General features: G+C 39.6%; 1 pseudogene; it reads left to right on the top strand.

Moving 5' to 3' along the window:
* Positions 1 to 5,837: 5,837 nt before the first annotated feature.
* LOC103107278 (vomeronasal type-1 receptor 4-like) lies at positions 5,838 to 8,820 on the top strand (annotated as a pseudogene).
* The last annotated feature ends 2,393 nt before the right edge of the window (positions 8,821 to 11,213 follow it).

Below are 11,213 nucleotides of genomic sequence, written 5' to 3'. Positions count from 1 at the left end.
CTCACTATCTTCCCCTCCTCTCAATTTCTCCCTGTCATGAAAAAAAAAAAAAAAATCGAGAAAATGGCCACAGGATCAGTGGATTCATGCTGACACCAAGCCCCAGTGATAACCCTGGAGACAAAATAAATAAATAAATGAAATAAAATAACTCTTTACAAAAGAAAATTTGACTTAGTGGGAGTTGTATTGTTATGTGGAAGTGTTATGCATGTACAAACTATTGTATTTTACTGTTGACTGTAAACTATTAATCCTCCAGTAAAGAAATTTAAAAAAACAGAAGAGGCCAGGTCGTGGTACACCTGGTTGAGTATACAGTAAGTAAGTATACTTGTGTAAGGACCCAGCTTCAGATTCCCAGCCCCACCTGTTGGGGGGGTGAGCGTGGAGCTCCATGAGATGAAGCAGTGTTGCAAGTCTCTCTCTTTTCTTTCTATCTTTTGGTATACCTGTCTATCTGTCTGTCTGTCTGTCTGTCTATCCACCTACCTACCTACCATCTATCTCCTCAATTTTTCTCTTTCCAATTAAATAAGAGAAAAATAACGGAAGACTGAAGTTCAGGAGGAATTAACTAGAACAGGAATGGCAAATATCAGAAATAGTCACCAATTTTAGGGTGAGACCGAGCATGCAAGAAAGAGATCACCAGCTCGTGTTTGATATCCAAACCTCAGTGCAAAAAGCATTGCTGACTTAACAGCAAAACTCGTTAGAAAACTGATTTCCCAAGTGATAGAGGAAACTAGCCACTGAATATTACCATGCCTCAATTTTACTGCAAAATCACCCAATCTGGTGTCAGGGGAGACATCCGAGAGACTCTGTGGACTGCACGGAACTGCTCGTGAGGAAGAGCTGTTAGTGGTACTCCGTTTCTCACACAGTGGAATTCCACCATGAGGTCTTTTATGACACACCCAACTCGATACAAGAAGTCCTTGCATGCTACTAGCCACCAGCCATAGAAGGAGAAATATAACAACATCTTGAAATCTAAAGAGAGAAGCATGCAGGAACTACAAAAAGGATCTAATTTTTTTTTCCTGTAATGGCCCTTGTAGCACCGTGGTTTGCAAAACTTAATAAAGAGAATGACTGCCAAAAAGAAAAAGAAAAAAGAAACTTTGTTCAGGAAATAATTTTTCAAGATTATGATAGGAAGTGAAGATGTTTGGTTGTAAAACAAAGATAAGAAAAAAGTAGAGGAAAGGGGAATTGGAGTAAGTATGTGAGAACAGATAAGAAAATGAGTGGATATAACAGTGAGAGCCCATCAGAGAACAGGTTTTAACTAATGTAGCTTAGAGTGAAGGTTCACTCAATCTGATCACTTCATTTTCTCTATAAATAAATAAAATATCAACATAGAACTGTAAAGTCCTGGAAACTTAGAAAAAAAATCATTTTAAATAGTGGTCACAATGCTGACTGGTAAAAATGCTACACCATGGGAGTTGGGCAGTAATGCAGCAGGTTAAGTGCCATGGCCGGTGCGCCGCTATGTTCCATCACTGGGGAGCCAGAGACGACCCGAACTGCCCCTGCGGCTCCAGACAGACTATGACCCACATAGTCAACGACTGCCACCTCTCCAGATTCAAAGGAGGTCTCGAAACTTTACATCAGGCTCAACCTGATGCTGTTGACTGGCTACGGAAGAAGGGCAAACGCTAGAAGAAGAAGAAGAAGAAGTGCAGGTGGTGCAAAGCCCATGGACCTGCGTAAGGATCCCGGTTCGAGCCTTCCCCCCACCCCCCACACCCCTACCCCGGCTCCCCACTTGCAGGGGAGTCGCTTCACAAGCGGTGAAGCAGGTCTGCAGGTGTTTCTCTTTCTCTCCACCTCTCTGTCTAACCCTCCTCTCTCCATTTCTCTGTCCTATCCAACAACAATGACAACAGTAATAACTATAACAATAAAACAGCAAGGGCGACAAAAGGGAATAAATAAATAAATATTTTTTTAATTTTAATGCTACACCATTATCAGAATGTAATCTATCATATATCTTAATATTTGAAAGATGATAAGATATTCTATAATAAAAGGTAACCTGTTAAATGAAATAAAAACAAATTTGTGACAAAGGAAAAAAAAAGAAATCTTTAGTTGTTTTTTGCAGTTAGAAGTTAGGAACATCTTTCCAGGAAATGACCTCAGCTCCCTAGGGCCTCCTGCCATGGCCAGGACAGCTGAAATGATAATTGCTGTCCTGAGGGGAGGGAAATCACAGATCACAAACCCGTATCTCAGGGGCTGCTGCCTCCCTCATCAACTGGCCTCCTGACCTTCACACCAGTCCAGCAACCTGGCAACAGAAAGGAGTCCACTGAGCCCCAGTGTTTCAGTCTTGGAAGAAGAGTCTGCAAGGAAAGCAAGTCTGAGTGACTGCTCATGCCTGGGACAGAAACAGAGCTAGTGGGAAAGCCAGACAGGGAGGTGGAATCCTTCCTTAGTGTTAAACTGAGCTTGTAAGGAGATAAAGGTCCTTCTCCCTCACAGTCCCTGATGGCTCCCACTGTGACTTAGTGTTACACTGGCTGAGGGTGGTGACTACAGAGTAATCTCATGACAGTGAGGTGATTTTTAAGGTGTTATAATATTTTAATTACTGAATAAATCTACTGCTCACATTAAAGTGCAGGGCATAGATTCAGCTTCCAATGCTGATAAACTGTCTCTACAATATCTCTATGCTAATAATTAAGAAATTAAATGATAAGAATGTCTATCGTATAACACCATGTGCATATCTGAATTTGTTTCTGGAATGATAATCTCTGATGTTAAGTTAGGAGTAACTCAAACAGAAGATCATGTGCTCATAAGCATAAAGTCTTGGACTGAACCCCATGTCCACATGGAAGCATCAGTGTGAGTGAAAATCTCTCAGATGGTAGAACAGTACTGTGGTTTCTCTTCTTCTGTTCCTCTCTCTCTCTCCCTCTCTTTTTCCATCTCTTTTCTCTCAGAAAAAAAAAGTTTAGTTATATTTTTTCCACCAGGGTTACTGCTGGGACCTGGTATATGCACAATGAATCCACCTCTCCCAGAAGCCACTTTATTTCTTTTTCTTTTCTTCTTTTTTTCATAGAAACATCAAGAAATGGAGAGGTGCTGTGAGAAAGATGGGGAGAGAGACCCCTGAAAACACTACATCATTGCTTATGAAGTTGTCCATGTAGGTGGGGATCAGATGTTTGACCAGGCTTCTCATGCATGGTAATGTACAATCTCTACCAGTTGTGCCACCATCCAGCCTCAGAAAATACATTTTAAATGGAAAAAAAAAAGTCTTCTTGAACTCTGTGCTTATAAAGTATTTAATTCCTGTCTCTAAAAACATCTAAGCCCTTGGGGCTGTGCTTTTTCTCTTCTGCTGAAAGAAGCAGCCTGTTACCTGAAAATTTCTCTTTTCTTTTTCTTTTTTTTTCCTCCAGGGTTATCTGGGGTTCGCATGTACTATGAATCTACTGTTCTGAGGCCTTTTCCCCATTGTATTGGATAGAACAGAGAGAAGCTGAGAGAGAAGAGGGATATAGAAAAATAGAGAGAAAGATAAACATCTACAGACCTGCTTTGCCACTTATGAAGTGTCCCTGATGCAGGTGGCGGTCTGGGGGCTCGAACCTGGATCCTTGTGCTTAGTACTATGTACATATAACTGAGTGTGCCACTGCTTGGCTTCCCTCAAATATTTCTAAAATAAGCCTCATGTTATTTCCTGTAGGACTGGTTTAGTGATAGTAAATTCCTATGTTGTTTATCTATAAAATTTTTCATCATTTGTTCAAATATGGCTGATAACACAGCTAGATAACATATTTGGGGGTACATGTCTTTTCCATTCAAAACTTTGTATATGTACTGTCAGTCTTTCAAACCTTTTGTTTCTGTTGAGAAATATGCTTGTTGTTTTATGAGAGTTTCCTTCGAGGTGACTCTTCAATTTTCTCTGAATTCTTTAAGTATTCTATCTTGATCTTTGTCACTTAATTATTATGCCATCTGGTAACATATGCCTGAATTCTTTTTCTTCAGAGTCTTGGGAACTTCACTGTTATGGGATTCTTTCTTCTTTCACTTTGCAAGCTTCTTGGTTAATGTATTATTATTATTATTTTATTGATTTACTAGTAGTTGCTGTCCTGAGGGGAGAGAAGTCACAGATCACAAACCCATATCTCAGGGGCTGCTGCCTCCCCCATCAACTGGCCTCCTGACCTTCACACCAGTCCAGCAACCTGGCAGCAGGAAGGAGTCCACTGAGCCCTGGCGTTACAGTCTTGGAGGAAGAGCCTACAAGGAAAGCAAGTCTGAGTGACTGCTCATGCCTGGGGCAGAAACAGCTAGTGGGAAAGTCAGGCAGGGAGGTGGAATCCTTCCTTAGTGTTAAGCAGAGCTTATAGAGATGAGCAACTCCCCCATCCCTTGATGGCTTCCACTGTGATTAGATAATCACTGTGACTAGTGTAAACTTGGTTGAGGGTACTGACTGCAGAATAACCCTTAAAACACTAAGCTTGTTTCTGAGATGCTAAAATATTGTAGTAATTGGATTTAACCACTGCTTACTTACTAGGACAGGGTATTAAATTTGCAGTGTATTTAGATGTGTCATTAATACCTCTGTGATTCTAATAATGAGTAAGATGAATGATAAGAATGACTCCCCCCTCTGCATAACTATTTTAACTATATGTATTTGTTTCTGGCAGTGAAAAGTAATATGAACTCTAGCTCAAGATGCATTGAAATGAAACAGCAATCATGTCTCTCTGAAAACATTTGAGGCCTGGCTATCATGATTTTCTCTCCACATTTTAGAGAATCAGCACTGAAAGAAAGGACACCTTCTAAGAATGAGTTTCAGACAAGACGATCAGAACCAGGAATTCATTTTCTGTTATGTAATAGTGGTTATCTTGCATGAGAGCCACCTTCCTAACAACTGACTAGCTAATAGCAGCTTTATGTTGAAGCAGTTTCTCTGTGACTTTAAGATCCACTATTTTAACCACACAAAACTGGCAGGGCAGTTCCATTGGTATCATCTGCCTTTCAGTATCTCCACCTTCACCTTGGGGTGGTCCAGGTGGACTCAGCATCAAATAAGTACTCCTACGACGCTAGGATTTTCAGTCCCCAATTCTGGGACCTTTCCATGCAAGCGTATACAATTGTCATTATGTATATGATTGTCAAAAGCAGAAAGAAAAAAAACTAGTGAAGTGTCACATATCAAGGCTAAAGTTCTGTTGAAATCCACATAAAATGACAGGTTCATTATATGCAGCAGTGTGTCTGGAATCTTGATCTGGAACTGTGACTTTTAAATTTTCTCCTATGTAGACATAATCAGTGGGTCCAACATATGAACAGAAATCACTTCTACCCACATCATTCTGACTTTTGGGGGTGTGGATATTTAAACTTAAAAACTTGTGAACATCATAAGTACACACCCAGTGAAATTTCTTGAACAGAACACTGTTATTCGCAAAACACCTAGATCAAGTAGTAGACTCTTGACAGTCCTTAAAGAACCCAACTGAGCCTCCCTAAATCACCACCCCAAGAAGGAAGTTCTGATATACGTGTTACTGGGAGACATTTACAACCAGTCTAACATTTAATAGGTCTGGTGACTTGCCTGGTTTGTACTTTATATAAATGGTTCAAATAGCATGAGCATTTTCATATTAATCTCTTCCCCATTTCGTATGATTTGTGAACCTTTCTGTACTGTTGCATAACTGGTGTCATACATCTTTATTGCTGTGGGGAGTATTGTGTGATATAAGTTAACAGGTTCTTTTTATTAATGAGAAATGAGCACTTTTGCATTTAGGGATTATATGAATGGAAATAGATTCCAGATATACCTTTTTAGAGGTAAATGTACACGTACATGTTGAGTATATTCTTAAAACTGTAGGGACATAGAATTGCTTCTGACATTTAGTTGGATATTTTCATGCAGGTTTTCATAATATTCTTATCAATTTAATACACCCAGGGAGACCATTATAACTCTGGGTTATTCACATCCTTAGATATATTGATGTTTTAGTCACTTTATTTCAGCTTTCTAGTAGGTGCATCATATATCAAGTATGTTGAGATTTATTTGAATTGTTATTTTTTTAACATTTTTCCTTTATTGCAGGATTAATGTTTTATAGTTGCCATTAAATACAAGTTTGTACATGCATAACATTTTGAATATTTGAATTATTTTTATTCCTAAGGCTAACATTTTCATTTTTATTATTTGTGAACCTTACACAGGTGTAATTTCACCACTCTTAAGCTGTTTTTTATCTCTTTTGTTTATTTCATTTATTTATGAGAGAGACAGAATCAAAGCATCACTTTGGCTTATGGTATTGAACTCAGGACCTCCTGCACCTCTTAGGCTACCTTATATAATTTAACACAATGGTTTGTGCTGTTGAAAAAATTTTTTTTTATTGTAAAGCTCTGAAATATTGTATGGCTTTTAAAATCCTCATTAATGGGCTGGCAAAATATCTCACTTGATAGTATACTGCTTTGCCATGTATACAAACTAGGTTCAAAATCAACCACCACCACATTGGAGGAGGCTTTTATGCTGTGGTCCCCCTTTGTCTTTATTTTAAATAAAAAAATATAAAGAAAAACAAAAATTCTCATTGTTTATGTCTACAGCCATCCTGTTCATAAGTCATTAACTATGTGAATTTATTCATGGAAAACTCTAGCATAGGATGCACTGAATAGGGGCAGCTTTTCTCACTGCTGTGACTGTTGCATTGATTACATTTGGATGTTTTCACCATTGTTATTGGTTTCTGGCTTTCTGGTTTGTTTGTTTTTTTTCTTTCAAGACTTCTGTCCTGATTCATTTCTGTGGTAGTTCTTTTTGGTTTGACTATTCCACCTGGTGTCTTAAAATTTGTATCTTGGTTATTGCTGTCCAAGTATGGACCTGTGAAGCCAGTCAACTTGTTGTGTGTCTTAGGAGTAGGTGGAGCTGTTCTAATGGTGACACCACTGACTTTGGAAAACAAGAAGCAGTGCTTTTGTTGTTATTGTCATTTGTTTGAGAGGTAGAGTTTTTGTGTTCAAGTTGAAAGTGAAATAAAGGACTGGGACAGCAAGATGGTGCTTGCTAATGCTGAGCACAGCTTCTTAAGTCTTGGAGAGTTCCTCCCTCACTCCTTTTCAATCCACTGGTCATCTAATCATGCTTGCTTAGATCCACTTGTGGCTAAGTGAGTTGCTGGTTCAGGTCCTGGAGCATGTTGATGGAGGAAGATCTAGGCTGAGAACTATAGCATTATGCAGAAAACTGAGAAAGTTTACACATGTAATGACTACTGTATTTACTCTCAACTGTAAACCATTAGTCCACCAAATAAAAATAAACCAAAAAGTCACAGTTGTAAATTGGCAAGTTTTATGTGTTTTTTTTTAAACAATTGTCCTTTAAATCATTACAGTAGGTGAACCATGGCAGCTGGTAATAGTTAAGCACCAGACATATTTTCCTCCACTGGAAATGTGCTCTGCTGCTTCACTCCCAGTTTGGAGCCAGCTGTCACTAAGTTTAGTTTCCTGAGTTTTGATAACCTCTTCCTCACCCCTCTTCGACCTATTGGCCACATGTGTCTGCACTAACCTTTTGCTTAGCGAGGTTTTGAAGAAATCCTGGTTGTGTTTTGTACAGTTTTCAGGTGCTTTTTCATTGCATTTACTAGTTTATCAGGGGCACAATCTGGACTGGCTCCAACTCCATAGCCATGCCTCTGGAATTCCATCATTAATGAGGCTTCTTCTTCAGAAGAGAGTTTGCTACTATGATCTGAAAGATAACTTGATAAATGACAGTATAGCCTCCAGAGAGCTGGCAGTCGGGATGATCTTCTTATCACAGACTCTCATTGGAATCCTGGGAAATGTCTCTCTTATATCCCACTATATCTCCCTTTACTATACTCCTTGCAGGTTGAGGACCACTGATTTGTTTCTCATGCACCTGACAATATCCAACTCCCTGAATATTTTCTCCAAAGGAGTACCCCAGACAATGGCAGCATTTGGGCTGAAACAATTCTTCAGTAATTTAGGATGCAAATTTCTACTGTATGTTTACAGAGTGGCCAGGGGTGTGTCCATTGGCACCACCAGCCTCTTAAGTGTCTTTCAAACCATCATGATCAGCCCCATGAACTCCTGCTGGAAGAATATGAGAGTCAAATCTCCAAAGTATGTTGGCTTCTCCATCTCCATCTACTGGATTCTGTACATATTGGTTAATTTGATTTTTCCTGTTTATAACTTGCATGAGTCCAGAAAATGCAACAGCAAAGATATCATGAGGAAAAGAGACTTGGGATATTGTACCTATAGAGATGCTGGAAAAATCACAGGCCCAGTATATGCGGCATTGATAGTGTTCCCTGAAGTGGTGCTCTCTGTGCTCACCATCTGGGCCAGTGGCTCCATGGTTCTCACCCTGCTCAGACATAAGCAATGAGTCCAGCATATCCACAGAACTCATGTGACCCCCAAATCCTCAGCTGAGTCCAGAGCCACCCAGAGCATCCTTCTTCTGGTGAGCACTTTTGTATGTTTTTACACCCTCTCTTCTGTCTTTCATGCTTGTTGGCCCTTCTTTATAAACCCAATGGATGGTTGGTGAACATCACTATACTACTAACTCTGTGTTTTCCCACTGTGAGCCCCTTTCTGCTCATGAGACATGTCTTCACTGTAGCCACATTCTTCTTTGCCTGGATGAGGAGTATAAAATCCATTAGTCTCTAAAATATATATATATGTGTGTGTGATCTGTATCTTAAACAAATGCACTTAGTCATTTACTCCTCTTCTTTAAAAAATAAGACATGTGCACACCTATATTCATAGCATCGCTATTTGTAATAGTCAAAACCTGAAAGCAACCTAGGTGTCCAGAAACAGATGAGTGACCAAGAAAGCTATGGTATATATACACAACTACAACTACTACTCAGCTATTAAAAATGATGAAGTCGGGGTCAGGTAGTAGGTAGCCAGCAGGTTAAGCGCACATGGCATCAAATGCAAGAACCAGCATTAAGGATCCTGGTTCAAGCCACCGGCTCCCTACCTGCAGGAGAGTCACTTCACAGGCGGTAAAGCAGGTCTGCAGGAGTCTATCTTGCCTCCTCTCTCCATTTATCTCTGTCTTACCCAACAATGATGACATCAATAACAATAATAAAAAATAAGGGCAACAAAAAGGAAATAAATATCTTTAAAAATCTTTAAAAAATATGTTAAAAAATTATGAAGTCACCCTCTTCACCTTATCTTGGATGAAGCTTGAAGGAATCATATTAAGTGAAAGAAGCCAGAAATAGAAGGATGAATATGGGATGATCTCACTCATGGACAGAAGTTGAGAAATAAGAACAGAAAGGGGAAACACAAGGCAGAACTTGGACTGGGTTTGGCATGTTGCACCAAAGTAAAGAGCTCTGGAAAGAGGAGTTTTCAGGTTCTGGTGCATGCTGGTAGAAGAGGACCTAAGCTGTGGGGGAAATTTGGAAAAAAAAAAAAAAAAACAGGAATTTTACACATATATCAACAACTGTATTTATTCTAAGCCATTAATCCCTCCAACAAAAACAAAAAAGAATTAAAAATAATTAAAAAAACAAAAACAGGAATTTTACACATATATCAACAACTGTATTTATTCTAAGCCATTAATCCCTCCAACAAAAACAAAAAAGAATTAAAAATAATAAAAAAAACATGCAGCAAAAGAAATGACTATGAGGATGGCAAGGGATTGGAAAGGGTGAAGAGGGCCTTGGAGTCTTGGTGTACAGTGATGGAAAAAGAACTAAGTTGGGTTTCTGTAGACACCTTCCACAGGGAGATGAGAAATTACCCATGTATAAACAACTGTACTGCAAACTATTAATCCTCCATTAAACAAGGGGAAATAAGCAACTGTAGTCTTAAGGTGAGCCCATATAATTTTAAAGTAGGCCATCAGGGGCCAGGCAATGGTATGCCTGGTGAAGATACATACTACATTGCCCATGGACCCAAATTCCACCTACGGGGGAAATAGTGCTCTCTCTCCTTCTCTTTCTCCTCTCTTCACTTCTTTCTGTCTTTACCTCATAAATAAATACAAATATTTTTAAAGTAGGCCATCAGGAGTACTGAAATTTTGTCTCTTGTTGAAATGAGTGGACTCTATGAACATACTGTGGTTAGAACTTCACTTTGTTTCATTCTGACACGAAGAAGTCACATGACTGCCATCTTTATCAAATCTGCTTGAGAATAGTTGAAAGGATGGAGTCTTCACTTCTCCCCAGTATTCAGCGTGGGTGAGCAAGAGTTTCTCTTTTTGAAAAATAAGCCAGAAGTGAATCCAGTGAGAAATGAGTCCTGCATTGTGCTAGAAGACATGTCTCTGTGAACATCTCATGTGTAGGCACAACCTATGGGCATAGGTATAGAGTGCTTGTTTCACAGGTGATATGAAAAGATAACCTTGAAAAATAAAAGTAGAGTCATTATTCAGGGCATGATAAGCTCACCTATCTATCCAGGGAATAACAGACTTTAATCAGGAAATATAATGCTAAAGTTAGCTAATATTGGATGTGTTCAGACAAAATAAAAGGGGAAATCTCCTTGGTTCTCAACACAAGGTGGAAACCCCCACAGTTACAGAGGTGACTAGTCATCTGGCACTAAGGTCACTATGTGTGTTCTGAAAGCAGCAGCCCTGAGTGCTGGGAGGTCACTCTATAAAGCTGCCAGTGGGGGCAAGGAATTACAGCTGATGTTGTAGAAGCAAGTCCAAAGCAATCCCAGTCTGTCCCCTACCAGTCAGCTTGCTTTCTGTACATGGTTTTCTGTGTGATGCTTCTCTGTCAGTCCATGATTTTGGGGACAAGAGCCACTTTTCAGGACACTATGAGTCCACATGAAGGACCAAGGGGACCACTGGGGTATGCACCCTGTGCTCAGAGCTTCAGAGTTCAAACATAGGAGCAACATGTTGCAGGAGGAGAATTAGCCACAAATGGAGGGAGAAATGGTCCCAGGACTCTTGTATCAAGAGAGAAATGAAGAAAGAGTGATGAATAAGAGATGACCTTTCTAACAGACAGTTGTCCTACCCCAGATACAAATGTGGCACAACTCAC

Source organism: Erinaceus europaeus, chromosome 1, assembly GCF_950295315.1.
Source record: "Erinaceus europaeus chromosome 1, mEriEur2.1, whole genome shotgun sequence".
Taxonomy (NCBI): Eukaryota; Metazoa; Chordata; class Mammalia; order Eulipotyphla; family Erinaceidae; genus Erinaceus; species Erinaceus europaeus.
The sequence above is the reverse complement of the archived record's forward strand: the minus strand, read 5'-3'. Positions and strand labels throughout refer to the sequence as shown.